The sequence below is a fragment of the Erpetoichthys calabaricus genome, chromosome 1 (genome assembly GCF_900747795.2).
Source record: "Erpetoichthys calabaricus chromosome 1, fErpCal1.3, whole genome shotgun sequence".
In the NCBI taxonomy this organism is placed as follows: Eukaryota; Metazoa; Chordata; class Cladistia; order Polypteriformes; family Polypteridae; genus Erpetoichthys; species Erpetoichthys calabaricus.
This window is the reverse complement of record NC_041394.2, coordinates 287,053,836-287,078,178: the sequence shown is the minus strand read 5'-3', so window position 1 is coordinate 287,078,178 and position 24,343 is coordinate 287,053,836. Positions and strand designations below refer to the sequence as shown.

At 37.4% G+C, this 24,343-nt stretch overlaps 1 protein-coding gene across 3 annotated transcripts in view; it reads left to right on the top strand.

The window, feature by feature from the left end:
- Positions 1–9,494: 9,494 nt before the first annotated feature.
- Positions 9,495–24,343, top strand: part of ppfibp1b (PPFIA binding protein 1b) — a 229,520-nt gene continuing 214,671 nt past the window's right edge. For 2 of the 3 annotated variants that reach the window (XM_028816186.2, XM_051934519.1), the window contains exon 1: positions 9,499–9,699. The gene's annotated coding sequence lies outside the window, so the exon portion shown is untranslated. Of the gene's footprint in view, positions 9,700–24,343 lie in introns of all 3 variants that reach the window. The other variant, XM_051934515.1, reaches the window with a different exon arrangement.

Here is a 24,343-nt window from a genome sequence, read left to right as displayed (position 1 = left end):
AGCACATGTAGATACTGCCACAAGGAACAAAAAACAATCCAATACATCACATCAGGTTGTTAAGTGCTGACACAGACAGGCTACATGCACAGACACAATCAGATGGCAAACATTATACACCAAGAACTGGCACTACAACACAAAGTAGCAGACAGATAACAAACCATATTATAAGTACTGTACACCCTCACCACGGTACTAGAAAATAACACACATAAACTGTACTGGAACAGAAGTGTACACAAAGTTAATTAAACAACACTTACTATTGACATTACCAGACACAAACTTGCAAAATACACAAACAAAATGCAGAAAAACGCTTGTTGAAAACAGACAAGGTGATCATTGTTGTATCCCCCACTGGAGTCACCCCATATTCATGACACAAAAGCCTACAGACATTACATATAAACCAATACACATTTATAAAATTACAGAAAGCACCCATTTTAAATACCTGTCTTATAGCAAGGAAATTGCTTAGCACAAACACAACCCCATAAAACATAAACATATACATATATACACACCAAATAAAAGTGCCCTATGGCCTTGGTCTAGGCCCAATATAGGTAGTAGCAACAGGACTATCCCAGAAAATACTTTGAATAATAATAATAGGCTTAGAAAAAGTAGTTTAATACTCTTCCAGGATCATTTTTTTCTTGTTGTTTTAATTAATCCAAGGCCTGGATTCAGTTATTTACCTATAATTAGGAACCAAAGTAATTGAACATATCACTATGAATCATTATGCATTGTATATATTTTATAAGCTAATCCTATTTTTCATTATTCATTAATACACAAATCATCATCATCTAGTTTGCAGATGCATGAAAACATGATTTATTTCAACCCATTTTGTCAAATTCTAGCCCATTTAAACCTTAAGTCTATTTAGTGTTGACATGTGTGAAAGCTTCTTTAAAAAACTGGACAGAGATACACCTATGAAAATGCATCTTACAATTATTGTTCCAGACCCTGCTGCAATTTCTTCTCAGTCCAAGAAATTTAACAACATGAATGTATTGTGCTGCACAACATGTTGTGGCTCTTGGCCAGAGTAAGGGTTGTAGGGTTTCAGCAATGACAAAACATTATATAAATTCAAAGTCACTAATAAAAGTGAAGTTAACTATGAACAGTTACCTTCAAGGGTGTCACAGCGGTAGCGCTGCTGCCTAATAGTAAGGAACCCAGCATTCGCATCCTGGATCCTCCCTGCGTGGAGTTTGCATGTTCTATCCCATGTCTGCATGAGTTTCCTCTCATTATACTTTGACATGCTGGTTAGGTGGACTGGTGATACTAACACTCTGCTAGCTGGGAAAGGATCTGGCACTCTCCACAACCCTCTTCCGGACTAAGCAGGTCAGAAAAGGACTGATAGTTTCATTCATAATTTTATATAATACATATTGTACTTATGCTTCAGTATTATTACTCTACCTGCTTTCAGAATAAGAGTCATAAAGTACTGCAATGTGTATTCATCTGTGCTTACAATGTAAAGCTATCTATCTATCTATCTATCTATCTATCTATCTATCTATCTATCTATCTATCTATCTATCTATCTATCTATCTATCTATCTATCTATCTATCTATCTATCTATCTATCTACCATTGTGGCCTTGATGTAGAGGGTGTCTTTTGGGTTTGTGTAGCTTACTGAATGTTACAGCTATTGTATATTTGCTTGACATACAGTATGTGCTCCTGATATCATTCAAGGGGAGGGGTCAGACATAGAACAATCCTATAATATGACTTTCATGATGGTTCTTGATAACTCTAATTAATGAACCTTGTCCAGAACAGGACCTTCACCTGGAGCCATTTATGGAGAAGGGTATGTCAGCATGCACCTACAGCAGGGTGACCAATGTAGCTGTTTACTGATGGACTCGCCACCTAAGAGAAGGTCAGGAGTGCTCTTGCAACAGCTTCACTTAAGATATACATATCTGAAATCTTAATTGAAAAATGACAGATGCTCTTTGTTAACCACTAGCTCAAACACCAATAATAAATCAGAACATTAAGATACAATAACATGACCAGTCATGTATGAGGACTTCTTAAGGTTACTTTCATGACTCTTAAGTCTCTGTAAAAGGAAATACTGGCTAGTGCACATACAAAGAGCTTGCATATTCTTTTCTTTAATTACAATTTGCATAAAAACTAATAGTATGAAAGGAAAACCAATCAATAAAGAAAAAAGTCTGAATTACACTAATATTTCGACCAATACCACTTGGCTAAATGACTTCACTGTCATTATGGAAAGTTAGTTCCTAAAACAGTAGACATAACAATAAATGCCTAAGGAAAACCCCTATACTCCAAACTTTTTGTTTATTTTCAACATGAAAAAAACACACACTCAAAACTAAAAAATGCAGAAGACTCAAAGCTTTTGAAGGTCCCTTCTGCAGGACTAAGATTATGATGTTTTACCAATAAGACACAAAATAGGAGATAAGAGATTTAAAAAGTTTGCTAGCATACCACTTCTGGAATGTTAAAAATGTAACAATAAAACCTGAAGGCAATTATCCAGCATTTATTTACTTGCAGATCTGAGTAACATTTGTTGCAATAACCATTGTAATGTTGCATTATTTTGTGGGAAAACAAATACAATTTACACTCTATACTACATCATTAAAAATAAACACTCAAAATATTCTAATGTGAAATTCATTCATCTATTCTTAATAAACCCTTTTTCCTCGTTGGTACTGCAAAATGGCAAAGTTCTTGAAACTACATCAAACTTGTAATCCCTGGATAATCATTTACCTTCAAACAATCACTTTTAATGCTATCATCCAACATAATAAAACAAGTTCCACATAAAAGGGCACAAAAAACCCTCTTGGAAAAAAATTACTAAGCCTTCATTATTCACAAAAATGTGTGCAAAATCCTAAGAGATTTTTTGGCGGTCTGGAACACATTAATCCTATTTACATTATTTCTTATGGGAAAATTCAAATTAAAACTCAATAAAATCGAAACTCGACCAGCCTTCTGGAACAGATCAGGTTTGTGTTCCGAGGTACCACTGTACTTTTTTCTGAATTAAAATATTTTGAAAATGTTATGATCAATGTTATAATCACTGATGCCCATATTCAGAAAGGTATGTGGATCTGCTATGCCACCCTCAGCCACTGGTCTTTGTAAATCAATGTTTTCTTCTCATTCAGGTTTCTAAACTACATAATTGACTGTCTCTAACTAAGGTTTCACAGGAACTGTAATTTGGAACAAGAAACTCCTCAGCACCTTTTAGCATGCAGGAAGGAAGCAAATACAGTTACACAATGGTTGGGTGAAACAATAACATGTTATAGTACGGAAACACTGCATGTCAGTCATACCAGTACTCCAACACATGTTCTTACTGATGTCCAGCCAACAATTTAATTAAATTGGTGTCAAAAAGGCAGAGTGTGCAGTGACTGACTAAAGATTAAAAACACAGGTTGTGTATATTGCTATTGTTCCAAGAACACTGATTACTACTCAGAATGGGCTGTCTTTACAATACATGTACAATGACTGTTATCCCACTATAGTAACATCGAGACCACCAAACACTATTGAGTTCTCTTTACTACTATATGATATTTTATATGGTGACATTGTTTCAGTTAGACTTGTTATTAATAATACAGAAATCTCTCATGACTTATATTGAAATTAAGCCAGTAGGCACTGTAGTGCCTCCTGCTGGTGCTATGGCTGATCCTTAATAAATTAGCTATAAATAGATCATGTTAGCACAATACCATTCACAACTCTTTCTTTTGCAATAAAAACTAAATTACCTTTTCTGTAAATGTGATGAAACACAAACATACCTATAGCTACCCACTGCACTCTTCAAATATAAATAAACACACTTCCTCTCCTTCACTACATCCCAAACCAGTGTACACCACACTCTATACACTATCCCACATTAAAATTAAGAAGCTCCATATATTCCTTGTAAATGTTCTCTACATTCATTCCAGGAAAACATACTTTATTATTTTCTGATACTCACTGATAGGGACAAAATGATATCTGGTACTCTTCTTCTAGATATCATCATAATTGCCCTGGTGTTATCTATCTGGGCTCCCTAGCTTGTTTAAATGTGAAAAAAAGAAAAAGCATTGCAAAGATTTCCTGAAAAGTGCAAGGAACTGTCATTGCACCAGCAGTCCGTGTTTATATCCCTGCACAAGTGCCACATGGGAGATATCAAGGCAGAGACTTCCTTACACTGACACAAGGAGGACCTGATAGACCCTGAGCATCAATATCTGTTCTCTACATCAAATGCTCCTATTACTCACTAATGAATCCTTTCTTACATCCAAGCAAGACCCAAATATGATGAAGATGGACATGTTCATGTTTATTCATGAGCAATCTGGCTGAGATCACCTGAGTGCTGGGATCCAAGAATGATATCATGGATATCATTCATGGGGTCAGCAATGTCCCACACCAGATGCTACTCAATTTCATGGAGGCTGTAGTCATTCTGCTACAGTGTACCCTTCTTTGTGGTGGCAGTAACAACGTGTATGATGGAATAAGTTAGTGGTCATGTACCTTTGCTTCCTGTAACAAATAAATACATCCATTGCCCAAAAAATACCAAAAAAAGGCTTGAAGGTTTCTTGAAAAGTGTCCATTAAATTATTAGCTTTTGGAAAAATGAGCTTAGCTTTGGAAAAATTACCCATGGTAATCCATTAAAGTTACTTTAAACTAGAACACACTTGTTAGCCAGGTAAAGGGTGGTTATCCTTACAACCTTTGATAAAACAATCATGTACCACTAAACCCTTTTGAGTTGGATGATTTTCCAGTGCTTGTAGGAAATGGTTTCATGTCAAGTTAAAACTTCTTTCTTCCCTTAGAGTCCTACACATGTCCAGGCAGGCTCTCTGCCTTTTCTTTTCTGACACTAGACTCTTGTCCATGTGATGCTAGCCTGAACTTCAAAAAGAGACTATATAGCACTTCACTTAGCCACATGGTCTTTATGTGCTGAAAGTATCTGATGTACAAAAAGAAAACAGAGCAAACCTTAAATGCCTTACTAAGTCGTATAAAGATTGTCAGATAACTAACTTACAGTAAAGGATGAGAGCAACAAGGGAGACACTGGTTTAGAAACTGTACATGATTTGCAAATTTAGTACAATAAAAAGTTAAAGAGGGCACTATACACTGTACTTAAAAGAATTTGCTGCCTTTGATACTTATCTATCTACTAAGTAAAACAGAGAAAAAAGCAGCACTGTACTTGAGACAACTTGCTCTTTCTGATATTTACATAATCAGCTAAGTGAGGCTGGGGCTGATTTCATGATCTGTGTTTGAATTCTACTGTCTCGTAATAGTCTGTTTAGTGTGATATGCGAGTTTCCTTATTGATAAAGATCATGTATTCCGAGTAAAGTGTCCAGTAGTTACATTTTTATATATATTCCCTTTTTAGGGGTGTAACATATACCACAGCAGAAACAGCTTTCAAAACAAAAAGAAGACAAAAAGTGCATTGCAACCTACTGCTGTTCACCATTTCACTTATCCCTTGAAGCTACTGACTGATATGAGGTTTATCCTTTGAGCAAGGCAAAAAGAAAAAAAAATGAAAAAAATTGCACTCTTTGATTCTGTGTCATGTAAATAAGTGCTTATAAGTTTGATGGCTTGTTTATGTTCATTTGAATTTCAGATTTCTACTATATACTGTATATACTTTTAAGTAAGTTGCATTGGCTTCTTTCTTGAAGGAAGTATAAGATTCAGATTCTTTAACAGGAATGGTCAGAAATAAATATGCCAAAGAAAAAAAATCAAAAGCCTTTGAAAAGATGAAAACATTTTTCTCAGTGTTCAGTGGCATTTTATAGCCTAAGACAGTACAAAATAAATCTGTGTTTATAAATACTGTAGAAAACATATGGAGTTAATTAGATTTCAAACTTGTAACTTAGCAAAAACAAACAAGATCTGTTCTAAGAAAATTGTAATTCCAGCACATCCACGTGTTAGTAGCTGAAATATTTAAAATTTTCTTGAGATTAAGTTCAACTTAACACGACTTTTCACTTTTGCTGTAATTGATTTCACTTTCACTCTTTCCACTTACCTCATAATAGCATCAAGAATCTTGTGTAAAAGCATGATATGTACCTCACCTTTTTCTTCCCTTAAATCTAATAAATTCTGGGCAGTGTCATTTAATTGGAGGGACAGCTATTAAAATATGACCTCTTTATTTGTCCAATTCTTCAACACATGCACTTCAACTCACTCAACTTCCACTGATCTTATTAACATGAGACCATCAATTGACTCATTGTAAGTACATTTTAGCATAACTTATGCTCTGTGTTAAAGTTTAAGGCACAAATAAGGGAGACTAGTAGTAGGATCTGAAAAGACAGCAGATAGCACTTTCCTCCAGATGTGAGTCTGCAGGACTGTCACATTATCCATGATTGTCTTTTCTCACTACAATAAGGGGTTTAAAAATAATGAGAAAATTAGGTGCTCAGTTAGAGCAGTAGCGTGAAACATGGTTCAGTGCATACATTACTATCTCCTTTTACTTTGTAATAACTACCAGTGTTAATTTAACTAGTAAATGTAAAGAGTCTAACAGCTGGATAAACTGACATTTATTTAACCATGTGGTGCATGTGTTTAACAGACAAGGTCTGCATCAGTATACATCTGCAAAAGGAAAGAAATAAGTGAAAGTTACTTTTGTGCTTAAAAATAAAATAAAAAGTTAAGACTACAACATTTCAGTTGTTGAGCCTTTATTGTAGTTCATGTTTAACATTCTGGTTGAACTTTAAATAACTCCTAATAAATTAAATAACTTAAATATTAATTGAACATGTATTCTTTTACTTGCAATTTGCACAACAATTTAATGCAGAATTTTTTTATCTGTCCGATAAATATATTTTCCGTAAACGATTAGAAAGATTGCACTGATACTATTTTCTAATCTTATTAAGTCTGTTACAGTTTTATAATCTTTATAATCTGATTAATTAAGTTACAGCTTTTGAATTTAGTCTTCCTGACCATGATTCAATATCTTAAACTAATTTAGTGCCTGCAGTTGGTTGAACAAAGCATATGTGCTTTAGTTTCTATTGTAATTCTTCAGTTTAGAACTAGTTGGTTTTTACAATAAATGGACTTCTGCTGAAGTGAAACCCAGACCTAAATTCAATTTTTTTCATTGAACTAGTAATTACTAAGTAATGATCACTACTGAATAAAATTTCATGGCTCATTTTACTGTTTTACTAATTATTATAGAACTTGATGCACTTTTGTGCACCACCTTACATTCTAGATACTGTGCATTTAATCCTTCCTGAGGCAGTAATAATAATAACAAAAATAATATACTGTATATTCTCTCCATTAAAGTAAGCTATAATATTTCATGCTCTTGTCCACGTCCTTAGTTTGGGGTCTTTTTGTTTAGATCATTTATACTATGTCTTTAACAAATTCTTGGCACTCCATAACAGGCCAAAAGTGGTAGTTTCCCGTTTACATTTTTCTAATTATAAGCTGACTGCTCCCTTTCTTAGTTTTTGTAAAAAGTACCTTTATATTTAGAATTACAGATATCATTGTTTCTCTGTCTATATATGTATATATTTTTTCATTAAGTGTGTATGAGGTATTAATAGAAAAAGCAAATGAGAGCTAACAAAAATTACATTTTTTAAAAAGATTGCCCTCAGAAATTATTTTATCTTGACATTTATAATTGTACTAGTAACTTTAATCCCAAAAAACAAGCTGAAAAATTAAAAAACGTTCCTTCAAGACAGTAACAATTGAAATTCTTCTTAACATAGAGTGCAAAGAGTATTTGAAATCTTCAATCCATCATATCACCTTCGTTTAATATAGCACCTGCCATTGCCTATCTTCCTTGTTATATTGTTCAGGCAGATTCACTCTTATCTGATACTGCAATCAAAAAAAAAAGAAAAAAAAACGGTAATCGGGTATTTAAAGACTGATTGATCATGTCCTCTTGTAAACCTCTGTCAAACTTACACATTACATAGTATATTCAGACTGTCATGAATGTGTGCAATGTCTGCGGTGACAGTGGTACTTGTCTCTAAATAGTTTAGTAGTTCGTTGTCATACATTGTCAGCTACAGAACTCTCAAGAACCCTCCTTCATTTATCTTTAGGGTTTATAAATCCTCTACTCCATTGGAATTAAATAAACACTGTGTGAGAACTTTGGTACCAAACTGATGACTGATTTAACAGTTAAATGGTACTGTATGTCCCTAAATCCTCTACTCCATTGGAATTAAATAAACACTGTGTGAGAACTTTGGTACCAAACTGATGACTGATTTAACAGTTAAATGGTACTGTGTGACATAGGGTAATTGACTTAAATCATCTGCGGTGGGTTGGCACCCTGCCCAGGATTGGTTCCCTGCCTTGTGCCCTGTGTTGGCTGGGATTGGCTCCAGCAGACCCCCGTGACCCTGTGTTCGGATTCAGCGGGTTGGAAAATGGATGGATGGACTTAAATCATTTCAGTCTATAAAAATGAAATCTTCAAATATACATCTTTCAGTTTCCTGAACCTGGTTAAGCCAAACAGGATAAAAGGAAGCAAAATAAATATTTAAAAATAAATAATAATAATAATCAATTATTGAATCCATGCACAATTTTAATCAGAACCATTGACGGAGTATTTACAAACATTTAAAATATTCTTTATTTATTAGCATGTACGTAGGCAAGAGTACATCTTACACAGTATATGAATATTTAAATGTGAGATTTAAAGTGAATAACCGCGCCATTCCCTTACAGATGTGATGGGGGGAGCCTTGTATTCTTTTGACAGTAGTCCCATCTGGATACTTCCAGGAATTAACTGGAAACGTGATTTCTAACAGAAGAAGAAGAATGTCAAACTGGACGTATGTGGATGGTAGATTTTCTAAGTCTTCCAATGGTTGAGTAATTTGTGTATGCACTTGTTTTTAAATGAGTACAAATCAATTAATAACAACCCTTGAAAACAACTTTCAAAGCTTTGAAACAATAAAAGTACAGGCTTGTTAAGTGCCTCCATCAAGCTCACTGAGTGAGTCACCTGTGACTATTATTCGTATCTTCCAGGCTTACAAATGAGCACAAGAATCAGTCCCACATTGCTTAAAACTATTTCTATGACTGGAGACAGAGATGCCAGGAGAACCTCATCGGTTGGCCCATCAACAGTTTCCGGTTGCTCGGTAAAACGCTATCTTCTCCTGCCGGACTCTCCCAAAGTTTGGAATGTTCACGGCCACGTGACAGACTTTTTTCACTATCGCTTGATTCAATCCATGCATCCAATAAGCGAACACTCTGGAAGGCATTTAGGAAATTTCCGACCAATCGAATCACAAGGGGGCGGGACACTCCCCTCCGCGACGTCCGCTCCCCGTTAGATCCCTGGATTCTTGACATGGCGTAAGAGAGGAAGGATCTAGTTTGGTGACGGCGTAAGCAATAGCGGCAGACTTATTGGTGTTGGCAGGAAAGTTTGAGTCGTGGTTTGTGGAGCAACAATTCCAGCTTGGTTTCTCTCGAATCGTGTTTGGGTAAGTAGTGTGCTAAAACGCGTGATATGTGAATGCGTATTTTTTCAGATTCCGCGACTTCTCTGAACTATGGCTCAAGTTAATACTTGTGAGGAGGCTGGGTTACGCGCAAAAGTAGACGAACGCCCTCTTTCCGCTCAAGGAGCTGCGCTCACGTTTAGCCGCGAGCAGCTGTGTAAATAGACGCGTTGCTTTGTGCGTAAAATGTATCTAGTGACTTGTGTATTGTTTTATTGAAACAAATTGACAGATGTTATTTGCCACAGAACAAGCCGGCACATGGCAATGCTAAAATAATGGTGTTAATTCTATGGATGGCGAGTTATACATGACAGGGTAAATATATAAATCTGTATAGATGATATGTAGGTGACTGTAGAGTTTTGGGTCATATACATGACTGCAAACGCTTTTATACTACATGCGTTGGGGGTGTTTTTGCTCTAGTCATACGTCCAGTAACGGCTTGCATGTGCCTGAAATTTACAGACCGATGTGATATGTTTTATGAGCCGAAGGAAGCACTGCAGCATTGTACCCAAATCACGGCGGGGATACCTGTGCAAAGTTGTGTTGCTCATTAATGATGTTAAATCGAAGTAGTGATCCGGTCCTTAGCATTTAAAAGACACTCCGGTTACTTATTCTAACTGTTCAGTACAGTATTTCAATAAGGGGCAGACGGCCCAAATATCGATAACAGTGGTAACAGTGTATGTGAATTCAGTAAGTTCTTCGCATGCTTCTGTGCTCTTTTCTTTCGTTACCACCTACCCCCAAACCCGAACCCCCCGGGGATTTCCATAACTTGGATGTTAGGTGGTGTGGCCTGTTAACCCTGATAGTGCCTAACTTTGGACTGGCGTCCCGTCCAGGTTTGCTTACTGACTTGTTCCCCATATTCCAGGTTTAGTGTCCAGTGACCCTGAATTGGAGTGATTGGATTTAATAAAGGGTGATTTTTTTTGTAGGTTATTGCGAAGCACAAGACTACAAATAGATTACCTGATGCATTGACACAAAACAAGGGGGTATAGCAGTCAGGTAAAAGTTTATATTTGAGAATAAAATACAGCATTAAAAATACCAAAACAGGTTTTATTTGAGCTCCTGTGACACAGGATAAAGTGGGTTTGGGATTGGCATGCTATGGAAAAACAATTTAATATTCAGTCATTATCAATGTGAAAGTACAAAATTTAGCAGGGTCAGTTGTGGATTTGTATATTGTGATTTTTAGTTCTTAATTTCAGAGTGTTGGTACAGCTTTTAAAAGAAAGGTCTCAATCTATTATCTTAGTTATTATCCATGGTGTTTATTGCCTGATACTACTTGATAGAGGGAAGTTGTGCAGAAAGGTTCTCAAGGCATTTTCTCAAACACTTGTATATATCCATTAACCTCATACAACTATAATCAGTTTTAAAGTGTACAACTAGAAGTAACAACACCAAGTACAGTCATTTGGCAGGCAAATGTGTTGTAGCTAAAGCATGAAATCTTTAAAATAAGTTTGCTGTTTCAGTCCCTGCCTTTGCCTCAGTATGTTAACCTGAGCAAATTCCTTACCATGACTGTGCTCCAAATGTTGAAAAAAATCTGTAATCAGATATTATATATCCTCTTCGTCTAATTGCCTTGGATAAATAGAACAGTTAAAGGCATGAAAATCCCAGGAATACTTTTAAGACACACAAATTTTGAACCCATATTCTCCCTATTTTAAAAAAAAAATACCACAGCTGTTGTTTCTTAGTATGGTAATCAGTAGGAGATTCCATTGCAAGTGCGATTACTTAAAACATCACATCATAGTGAGGACAGTGTCCCTGAGTATCCAAGTGTGTGTTCAAATGGCTAGACAGTGTTGTCTAGTGGTTTCAGAAGTGTACTTGAAACCACAAGGATACATATTCAGAACCCTCCCTGTCTCACTCTTTGACCCTCATCCAGCCTAAACAGCCCAATGTCTTACTGTAATAGTATTCTGTAGGTTTTAATATATTTTACCTGCTAGAGTGTATTTTGTTAAGCATCCTGTAGGTTTTAATATATTTTACCTGCTAGAGTGTATTTTGTTAAGTTGTTTACTTTGGTACTGTATACGTTTTTCTGATAATGTTAATATTTTGTAAGTTCTTGTCTTTTGAGTAGAAGTGCATAGCATCACAAAATATCTTTGAAGTTAATTTAATTTTTTTTACCTAGTCATTTTTTTAAGTGCATTATAATTATATCAAACATTTCTAACATTTTTCTTGTCATATACCTTAAGTGAATTAGTTTAGCTGTCAACACAATATTTAAATTAATGGAAAATATCTATCAATTTTATATATATTTTATATACAGTAGATCCCAGCGAAGTCACGGTTCAGAGTTCGCAGCCTCAGTCATTCGCGGATTTTTCCTTAGAACCTATCTAATAATTATTAGCGGAAACTGCAAATATCCTCTGCAATTTTTATGGCTTTTTTCGTGGCAATACTGTACTGTAGAGAGAACAGGAAGCAACTGTAGAGGAAATGTGGCTTGGGATGGTGAAAGTAGCCAATAGAATTTGAAACTGTGACTCCTAGCAGTCCCTGCAGTGGCTCTGATTGGTCTTCTGCTGAGGGTGCTGGGGCTATTGGGGTCAAAGGATGTCAGCACGGCTTTTAAAAAGGGGGCCGGAGACCAAAAGCAAAAAAAAAAAAAGTTTTTGTAATTTGTGTTTCAAGTTCCTGTCTCTCTGCCTGCCTTCTGTTGGGTTACCTGTACTTATTAGTTTTGTCCTGGATCGTTTCATGTTTGGTGTCTGCATTGTCTGCCGTCTGCCTGTGTACATGAGGACTGTAAGTGGATTAATGGCCATCCTGCAAAGAAAGAAGCACTCCCGAACCCGTCTTCACCATTTCAGGAACTAGCGGTAGGACTATCTTTACATTCCCATTCAACATGCAGATCTCTGGACTATCTATTTTCATCATTACATTTCATCCGTTGCCGTTTTTCATGATTTACTGTGTGTGTTTTGTTGGTGCTTTGTTGTATTTAATATGTAATCATTGTAAGGGGAACAAGGGTGGTATTGTTGTTTTCATTTATTTAATTTATTTTAATTACAGTCTTTATTTGCTGTTTCTGGATTGCTTTGTTTTTGTCTCTGTTTGTAAGTGCGTGCGGGTCGGGTCAAGGCTGGGTGCATCCCTGCAATCTCCACCATAAAAATAAATAAATCGCCGTCTTCTCAACGGTGTGAAATTTAGCGGCACCAGACCGCTACAGCATTATTCATTTCTCCTTGCTGCTGATTGACTGTGATGCATCTCCAGCTGAGTGTTCTTGTGTTTTCTGTTTTGTTCCTCTTAACCCTTAAACCACCACAACCAGCTATAGTTGTTTCCCAGTGCCATTTGTGAGCACGCAGGAGCTGATCAGTCAGTGCCGTACATTCGTTGAGCAGCCAGCTCATGACCACTGCCAGCCCCTTGTGAGCAGGGGGGGCTGAACGCACCCCTAGAAGACACGGGCACTCCTCAATAAAACCCTCTTAGACTACTTTCACATTGCTTACTTACTTGCGGCTATTCTGTTGCGTGATATGCTTCTCGCGCGACGCTGCGCATACTTAAAAGCCTGAACAGCACCTGTCCTTTTTGGCTGATTGCTTTGTTTCTCTCTCCTCTCCTAGACATCCTGTGCTCTTGTTGGGGGTCCAGCTCCCATTGTGCTCCCCTATGATGTTTGTCTATTCTTTAATCAAGAACTAACTGCATACTGAGCTCGTTTTACTTCTGAAAGAGACATGTTTGTTTGAATTGTTTGAATAAAGTTCCTGTCTCTACTATCTCCCGTGTTTCTGTGCAATTCTGTGACCCAAGTGTGACATACTGCAGCCTCACTGTCTCTGGGATTGAGACAGTGTCAGCGTTTACCTCTGTGTGCTTGCATGCTGCCAGTTCAAGCGCAGCTGGCTCGGTGATTTACTTAATTTCATCCATGGCGTCAGTTGCTTCTTGTACATATTGTTCCAGTAGTTTTTTAAATAATTTTTACAGTTCATTAGCAGTGTGTAAAATGATCAGTGTTGCAGTAATTGTGATGCTCTTTGCATGAAAAAAAAATGTGTTCTATTAATATTTAACTTTTTCTTTGTGAATTGTGACGTTTACTTAAAGTGCAGCAAAAAAGCATTTAGCATCCAGGGGTGCATTAACCCACCAAGAGTATGTGGCAGTTTAAGGGTTAAAGCCCCAAGATGCCGCTGAAACGCCCTGCATGAATTACAGTACATACTGTATAGCGGTAACATCGGTATTTTACATTTTAGCACTGCGGGAGTCATAGCAGTACAGTATGCAGGTTTACCTTTATATTCTTTTTTTTAGGTAATGTATTAAGCTGAGTTTGAGATTGAGTTAAAGTGTTTTGGGGGCATATTTAGAGTTAAAACTATAAAAATAGGCATTTTTTAACCACATCCAAAATTTGCTGTTTTTCACAATTCGTGGGTGCTCTAGGAACGTAACCCCTGCGAATTTTGGGGGTGTACTGTATATATAAAATCTCTCATTTGAATATGGAACCACATGCTTATATTTGCTGTACTCATCAGGGCAGTTCTTCATATTACAGTAATCCCTCGCTATATCGCGCTTCGCCTTTCGCGGCTTCACTCCATCGCGGATTTTATATGTAAGCATATTTAAATATATATCGCGGATTTTTTGCTGGTTCACAGATTTCTGCGGACAATGGATCTTTTAATTTCTTGTACATGCTTCCTCAGTTGGTTTGCCCAGTTGATTTCATACAAGGGATGCTATTGGCAGATGGCTGAGAAGCTACCCAACTTACTTTTCTCCCTCTCTTGCGCTGAGTTTCTCTGATCCTGACGTAGGGGGATTGAGCAGGGGGGCTGTTCGCAAACCTAGACGATAGGGACGCTCGTCTAAAAATGCTGAAAGATTATCTTCACGTTGCTACCTTCTGTGCAAGCTGCTTCCTGAAGCGACATGCTGCACGGTGCTTCACATACTCAAAAGCTCAAAGGGCACGTATTAATTTTTCACTGTTTGTTTTTATCTGTGTCTCTCTCTCTCTCTCTCTCTCTCTCTCTCTCTCTGCACCTGACAGAGGGGGTGTGAGCTGACGCCTTCAACAGCTTTGTGCCGCGGTGCTTCGCATACTTAAAAGCCAAACAGCCCTATTGATTTGTTTGCTTTTGTCTCTCTCTCTCTCTGACATGCTCTGCTCCTGACTCGCACTCCTTTGAAGAGGAAGATATGTTTGCATTCTTTTAATTGTGAGACTGAACTGTCATCTCTGTCTTGTCATGGAGCACAGTTTAAACTTTTGAAAAAGAGACAAATGTTTGTTTGCAGTGTTTGAATAACGTTCCTGTCTCTCTACAACCTCCTGTGTTTCTGCGCAAATCTGTGACCCAAGCATGACAATATAAAAATAACCATATAAACATATGGTTTCTACTTTGCGGATTTTCTTATTTCGCGGGTGGCTCTGGAACGCAACCCCCGCGATGGAGGAGGGATTACTGTATACACTGGCCTTCCAGGCAAGCTAGATCACCTGGCAACTCTTAACAGCAATCGCAGCTGTTGCACTGGATTTGATAATGGTGAAGATTAAAAACATTCCAGATGATAAATTTTAATATGGACATTTATTACTTTTGTATTCATTACTGAAATGTTGAATGTATTTATAGTGGTCTGTTCTGTTTATAAAGCAAAACTAAGTTCTTACCTGTATGATTAATGAGCAGTTTCCTGTCCTGCTAATAGTTAAACCTTTTTCCAAATAGCTTTCTCGGTCTATATTCATACCAGCAAACCCGCGATTCTCGAAAGAATCGCAAATCCAAGAATGGCAATCACCTCATGGAGGGTGGGTACGTCCTGGGAAATGTCATTTAATGAAATAAACATATTTGTACTAAAGCGGTTTCTTTTTGGAGCTGTGACTCATGTGGTTGTGGTGTTTCAGAAGCGCATTGTAGGCGCCTTGTTTCCATCAGGACGTAAATGCATTACAATATCGCGGTGAAACGGAGGCTCACCGTCATCACTTCGAAACACAATTGCCACTTCATCAACGATGGGAACATTGTATCGTTTTGGATCCTGTTCTTTGTCCTTTATTAGCACTAAGGCAATTGTAGTTGGTGCCACACCGTCCGCCTCTGCTTTTGTATTGGCTTCTCTTTCAACCTCATGTAGCATTTTCATAGAGTTTGCTAATGGGTGATTGTTTATGACGTCAGCTACATTTCTCATTATTAGCTCTGTGGTTGGCACACTGCGTCCTCCAGATGTAACACGTACATTTGGGCACATTTGCGGTGGTGATTTGGCTCAGGGTGCACTGTTCCAATCCGATGCAATATTTGTCAACACATGCGAAAGCAGTATGGGCCATTCCCAGGGGGGATGCCGGTGCATGATGAAATATCATGGAGGGTGGGTGTGTCTTGGGACAGTTCATTTCAATGCGCTTCTGTTATTGTTTTTCTTCATGCAGTCTCGTTTTTGTTAGTGTATGGCTGTGTCGTCGTATATGCGGTGGTGTGGCCGGTTGCGTCCGGGCGGCTGTACAACCTGGCGTGCACACATTACCTCAGGTATAGTTCACAGGTCGTAGGCATGGTAAAGTTTCCATTTAATTCAATAATCCCATTTGAACTAAAGTGGTTTCTTTGTGTGGGCGCCTTCGGTCATTGTTTTTATCCATGTTGTTTGGGCGCCACCTACTGACTCTGGTTTGAACTAACGCGGTTTGTTTGTGATACGGAGCATTCGTTTATTGTTTTTTTTCCATCTGGTGTTGTATCTGTGTTTTCTGTGGCTGGACTGTTAATAATGTATTACTGTAATACTGTAATGTGATTCAAATATGCTGTGTAGTCTGGACCTTTGTGGATTCCGTACTGTAATACTGTAATGTGATTCACATATGCGCTGAATTGTTTCGTTGTTGTTTTCTCCGTGGCTGTGTTGTTAGCTATGGGCTCGGATTTGTATTTCCGTTAGTTGAGCTGTTTCATTTTTGAGCCGTGACTCCTTTGCCTGGGAGCTGTTTCGTGCGCTTCATTTGTCTAGCGGGTGTGTTTTCTGTGGCTGTGTTGTTAGCTATGGTCGGGCTCGTTGCAGTGGCGATCACACTGGTAGGCGTGTTTTCTGTGGCTGTGTCGGTAGCTATGGGCGGGCTCGTTGCAGTGCGCGTGCGCTTCGATGCGACCTGCGCCATGCGTCCATAACCTTCGGTTAGTAATATGGATATAATGTCTGCCAAATTCAGACTTCCCTGCTTATTTTAAACTCCACCTGATTTCATTACGTGGATTTCACAAGCTCCGTGCAGAGTAAAACTGGTGCCTTATTAGAAAACCAAATTTTTCTAAATCTGTCGTGTAATTGTTTTTACTACTAGATGCATCATTTCTTGTATTGGATAAATTTCCTGAGTCTCCTTGTCTGATTCAATATTTTTATCATCACTAAGGCTTAAATTTTAGCATGAAATTGCAGGAACTTCACAAATTTTGCATTTTTTAACTTATTAAATTGGGAAAAATCCCAGTGGTCTTTTAAGGCAAAATAGTCTTTTATTATTGCCTCATTTATCTCAATATGGAATTTCTCTTTTCTGAAATAAACATACAAAATGTGTACTTTCTTTGAGAGCACAATGATGTGACCAGAATTAGCTGTAATTTGTAAATGTTTTAACTTTTAACATAATGCATTTGAATGAGGGAGATGGAAATGATAGTGAGATTAATTGATTTTTCAATATAACTTCATGAATATCCCTTTCCTCTTCAGGTTTTTTTTAGGGCCAATGCTACTATCATGTTACTGGATTGGCTGATACTGAATCAGATTGTTCTTTCTTTATCTCGTTAAGAAAACTTTACCCTAAGCTCTTATATAACCAGATACTGAGAAACCTTATGTTCTGTATTAAATTTTTAACTGTGGTATTTTTTATATTGAAACTAAAGACCACAGGTGTTACTTACTCATTTTTTTTATTAACAAAATGAAATTCTGTAGACTTATTTTTAAGTGAACATAACATTATTGCAATAAATAAGATTCCCTTAAAATACATATTTTTTTAACTAATGAAATATGTAGGTAAAATATTTATCCATAATACATGTGGCATCAAAGAAAATAAAATGGTTCTCATAAGTACAAAGTGTCATATTGTTTAATTTATTAATTAATGTACTTATCTGAAACAATGCTTAATTTAAAAAAGTAGTTTTCACCACTTATAAAGTATATGAATTCTCACACATTGAGTCATTTAACTTATGTTGTCAGTTAAACACTTGTTAAATGAAGATATACATGCAATTAGAAGTTTTAATCATTATTTGCAGTGCAACTTTTTTGCTGTTAAAAATTACATCTATTATATAATATATATATATATATATATATATATATAAGAGATATATACAGGGTAGGATTCAAAAGTAATGAGCCTCATTTTATTCTGACGCGAACGTACCTCGCCGCACGCCCCACTTGCCAGCCATGGCGACGGTGGGTGTTGGCTTCACAACGCAACGGAGATCCTACTCGGAGCGGTAGGATCAGCCTTGACAGGAACCCCTGTGCGGTAGTGCGTTACACGGCGGAATGGAAAGTTCGTTAGAGCAACGGTACGCGTTGAAGACGAACACCATGCTCATTGCCTTCTTCGGAGTGAAGGGGATCATACATTACGAGTTTGTCCCGCAAGGACAGACCGTGAATGCTGCTTACTACTTGGAAGTCCTGAAAAGGCTGAAAAGAAGCATCGCGCGCAAGCGAAGGGACATCAAGGACAGCTGGAAGCTTCACCACGATAACGCGCCCAGCCACACCGCCTTCATCGTGAGCACCTACCTGGCCCGGGTGAACGTTCCGGTGGTCCCCCAGCCTCCCTGCAGTCCGGACGTGTCGTCTTCTGACTTCTTGTTTCCGCGCTTAAAATCAGCGCTGAAAGGAAAACGCTTCGACTCGATCGAGGACATCCAAGCAAATGTCAAGGCAGCCCTTGCAGCCATCCCGGAACAGGCCTACGTGGACGCCTTCGAGTCATGGACAAGCTGCCTACAAAAGTGTATTGATGCAGGAGGTGCCTATTTTGAAGACTATTAATTAGTTGTACCAATTTGCTCAATAAATTTGTCTTTTTGAACAAAGGCTCATTACTTTTGAATCCTACCCTGTATATGAGATATATATATATATTAGATATATACTTTTTTTTTTTCCTGTGTTCCATCTCTACCTCCCTAATTCTTGAATTATACTTGATTCTTATCAAGACCTATACTGTATGACGCACACAAATAAACACAGTAAAAACCTTTAAAAAAGTTGCACATCTAGCAAATGTTCCTAAGATGTTTGTCAAAAAATGTTGCTATTAACCTAACAAGCAGCAAATTAAAATTCTTGTTTATCTCTTCTTTTCTAATTTAAAATATGAGCTGCTGTATTTAACACAAGTTTGCTTACTGTCCAATCTCCAAGAAGTAGTGCTATTTAAAATAAAGGACAAAGTAAAAAGGTCTGACATCCTCAAATTCCTTTTTTCTTAGTTTATTATTCCACTTTCTTTAATGTAAAGGCTAATTTTCCAATCTTCTGTCTCACTGGTAAAGTCTGCCTTACTACTGTATTTACTGGAATTCTGTAGTACAAAATGCCATGAGCTAGCTCAGCTGCCGTAATACCTTGCATAAAGGGGCATTACAACTAAATTACCTTAAAGCATAGAAGAGCAGTTGCTAAAAAAATCCTTTTTTGTGATCGACCAATTTACTGATGACTGATGTAGTGAAAACTGGACAAGTTAGATCAAAGGACAATTGGATGAAAGCATCACTAGAAGGGAGGCTGTCATTCATCTTTTGAAAGTAATAAATATAGCTTCATTTGAGCAAGGCCCTTAACCTGCAATTGCTCCATCCTGCGTATGACGTTAATCTGCATTGAGCCCAGCATGTAGGCCCTCCAACCTGCAGGGAAAAACCTGAGGGTTGGTGGCAGAATTGACACTCCGGCCACCTTTATATATATATATATATATACAGTGGTGTGAAAAACTATTTGCCCCCTTCCTGATTTCTTATTCTTTTGCATGTTTGTCACACAAAATGTTTCTGATCATCAAACACATTTAACCATTAGTCAAATATAACACAAGTAAACACAAAATGCAGTTTGTAAATGGTGGTTTTTATTATTTAGGGAGAAAAAAAAATCCAAACCTACATGGCCCTGTGTGAAAAAGTAATTGCCCCCTGAACCTAATAACTGGTTGGGCCACCCTTAGCAGCAATAACTGCAATCAAGCGTTTGCGATAACTTGCAATGAGTCTATTACAGCGCTCTGGAGGAATTTTGGCCCACTCATCTTTGCAAAATTGTTGTAATTCAGCTTTATTTGAGGGTTTTCTAGCATGAACCGCCTTTTTAAGGTCATGCCATAGCATCTCAATTGGATTCAGGTCAGGACTTTGACTAGGCCACTCCAAAGTCTTCATTTTGTTTTTCTTCAGCCATTCAGAGGTGGATTTGCTGGTGTGTTTTGGGTCATTGTCCTGTTGCAGCACCCAAGATCGCTTCAGCTTGAGTTGACGAACAGATGGCCGGACATTCTCCTTCAGGATTTTTTGGTAGACAGTAGAATTCATGGTTCCATCTATCACAGCAAGCCTTCCAGGTCCTGAAGCAGCAAAACAACCCCAGACCATCACACTACCACCACCATATTTTACTGTTGGTATGATGTTCTTTTTCTGAAATGCTGTGTTCCTTTTACGCCAGATGTAACGGGACATTTGCCTTCCAAAAAGTTCAACTTTTGTCTCATCAGTCCACAAGGTATTTTCCCAAAAGTCTTGGCAATCATTGAGATGTTTCTTAGCAAAATTGAGACGAGCCCTAATGTTCTTTTTGCTTAACAGTGGTTTACGTCTTGGAAATCTGCCATGCAGGCCGTTTTTGCCCAGTCTCTTTCTTATGGTGGAGTCGTGAACACTGACCTTAATTGAGGCAAGTGAGGCCTGCAGTTCTTTAGACGTTGTCCTGGGGTCTTTTGTGACCTCTCGGATGAGTCGTCTCTGCGCTCTTGGGGTAATTTTGGTCGGCCGGCCACTCCTGGGAAGGTTCACCACTGTTCCATGTTTTTGCCATTTGTGGATAATGGCTCTCACTGTGGTTCGCTGGAGTCCCAAAGCTTTAGAAATGGCTTTATAACCTTTACCAGACTGATAGATCTCAATTACTTCTGTTCTCATTTGTTCCTGAATTTCTTTGGATCTTGTCATGATGTCTAGCTTTTGAGGTGCTTTTGGTCTACTTCTCTGTGTCAGGCAGCTCCTATTTAAGTGATTTCTTGATTGAAACAGGTGTGGCAGTAATCAGGCCTGGGGGTGGCTACGGAAATTGAACTCAGGTGTGATACACCACAGTTAGGTTATTTTTTAACAAGGGGGCAATTACTTTTTCACACAGGGCCATGTAGGTTTGGATTTTTTTTCTCCCTAAATAATAAAAACCATCATTTAAAAACTGCATTTTGTGTTTACTTGTGTTATATTTGACTAATGGTTAAATGTGTTTGATGATCAGAAACATTTTGTGTGACAAACATGCAAAAGAATAAGAAATCAGGAAGGGGGCAAATAGTTTTTCACACCACTGTATATATATATATAAAAAAAAAAAAAAAAACCTCACACTGGTTATCTGTACTAGTATGTTGCTGAGGTGTCACCCATTTCATGGCTGCACTTGGGTCCTAATCTGGGAACCTGAGTTGGTTTGTCATGTGGTGGGTGTGGCAATTCGCTGTATCAGGGTGTGCTCCTTACCCCCCTCTCTCTCTCTCTCTCTCTCTCTCTCTCTCTCTCACCATCCACAAAGGGCTTATCCAGTTTAGGATGGCAGAGATCAGGTGCCTATCTCGGCTTCACTGACCACAAAACAGAAGCCAGCCTTGGACAGATTGCCTCACTTCTACCATTTGATATATATATATATAGTGCTAATTTTCAGTTAACCAGTAATCTAACCTGTATGTCTTTGGGATATGGGAAGAAAACTGGAGCATCGGCCAGTCCCAGGTCCAATTGTCACAAGTAAAAATTGAGACAGTTTAAAATGTGGCAATATTTGTACTGTACATGTGCTAGTCTGTATTGATGATGAAATGACCTGATACATACTGTATGTTTGTTCCAAATCAGTGTGTTTAAATACTGTTTGGGAAGGTTTTGAAGCTAAAGTAATGGTCATTAGTATAACAGCCAAACTTACTAACAGTGGCAGCGTGTTGATTCTCCATGTAGTTGGATTGATAACATGATGTACTAGATTTTTTTAAATATTTTCTATCTCTGACTGATTGGTATCTTTTTACAAGTTTGTTGTTGAGCTTTTGAATGCTGATATTGTGAATTGGTCATCAGACATTGTGGCAGATAGTGAAACTGAATCATACGGCATTGTATGACTGAACTGTTGCAATATGCCTGGAGAATTTGGTCACTTGAAGCTTCATCATGTCAAAAAGATTGTGATCAAGTGGATGGACAAAAAAGATGAGAGAATCTTAATCAGTGTTCACAATGCAACAACTGTCAGTGTTTGTGTTAAGTGAAATGTGGAAGTTACTAAGCTTATGCACTGTGTTATCCTTCAATAACCCAGTGGGTACCTTCGATCATGTTGACCAGGCCCCAAGATTCTTTCTTGTCATGCACAAACAACAGGAAAAGTGCACAAAGAAACTCGCTTCTTCTGTCCCAGTAGTTACATCGGTCTGTGCATTGGAGACTGTTTTAAAATGTATCGTACAAAAGATGTGTACTAAATCTGCATCAGTACAACAGTGGATACAAGAAATTCCTTTCTTACTGTATTTATGTTACATGTTTCTGTTACACATAATAACACTTTTTGTTGAAAAAAAAATTAAATGTTTTCAGCTTGTTTTTCTGGTGGTAAACAACGCTAAGGGGGCTTCCAAGCAAGTCTACTAAAGTAAAACTTGAGCAATAAGTGCTTCAACAGCAATTAGGTTGGAGCATAAACCTGCTGTCTCTATGGCCCTCCAGGACCAGCTTTACACACCCTTGTATTAGGGTTAGTTACTAAATAAATTTTACTGTATGAAGATTTGACGGAACACTGAGGTTTTCAGAAAAAATCAGTTTCCTGTAGTTTCACCTAATTTCTTAATTTATATTAAACACTGATTTAATGTTAATTCTTTCACTAATGCTTGAGTGATTGGGGGGAGTAATTTTAAGTTTAAAGTAAAAGACTATCTAAATCATAAGACACTAATGATTCAAGCATTACAGTGACATGATCTCCTTTTATTTAAAATAGAAATATTTCCCAGTACAGCAGTGGTATACTGCATGTTGTTGTTTAACAATGTCATGGTGTCCTATACCTCATAATTCATTCACTCTGAACTTGCATTACTATAATAGGAGTTGTGCATTACTTCATTCTGTAACCAGTTTGGAGTATTTATAAGTAGAACTATTTTTGGTTCGAGAACCTTCTATAAATGTTTGTTTGTTAAATCCAAAGAGAAAAGACATACCAACCTGCTCAGATAAAAGTAATGCATCAGTTAGTTATGTATTGCTGTTTAAAATTGAATTTGCAATTTTATGTATCGTTAGTTATGTAGTGCTGTTTAAAATTGAATTTGCAATTTTATGTATCGTTAGTTATGTAGTGCTGTTTAAAATTGAATTTGCAATTTTATGTATTGTTAGTTATGTAGTGCTGTTTAAAATTGAATTTGCAATTTTATGTATCGGGTTTGTTATGGTTGGTATTTCTTCCCATTTGTGCCTCTGGATCCATAAAAATCCAACAGGCATCTTTTGTGGAACATGACCATTCTGTCTTTGTTTAAACTGCCATTTGTGTGTTGTTTGCTACACACTATTGTTATTGTAGAAATTAGTTGGATTGGAGTTTATTGGACATAAATTAGGTCTTTTTTTATTAAAGGGTGCCTTGCTTACTTTCTGTCCACTTTTATACTTTTCACCTATGAAGGCGGTGCTCAGTGGTCGTGTTATGCCATTACTCCATCTCATGTGTTTCTCACACTCGAACTTCCTCTTTCTATTTACAAAAGTCAAACTGAATAATCACACTATAGCCAAACTGACCAATCAGATTTGTCTGAAGGACCGGAAACACACACAGACCTTAATGTCTGTATTTATACTAGTTCTAGATTCTGCCATGGCTGGCTCTGGCTTCCCTCTATTGTGAAGTGGATTAAGCAAGTTTAAGGTATGGATGAATTATTAATTTCCAAATACATTTTGTTGTTGGTCTTTACTGATTTTGTTTGTATCTGATTTCATACAAGTCCATGTGTCAGATATTTAGAGGAATGTGCAAATTGTATCAAATTTACATTTGAAGAAGTTCAGCAGCATAGTAATAACTACATTTTATTGAAAATGAGCTAAAAGTATTTCAAATAACTTTAATTTGTTAATTTCATATAGAAGTGTACGTTCTTGTAAAAATTCCAGGGTACCTGCAGAACCCGACTCAAGGTTATGACTGAGTTTAAGAGTTTATTCATGTG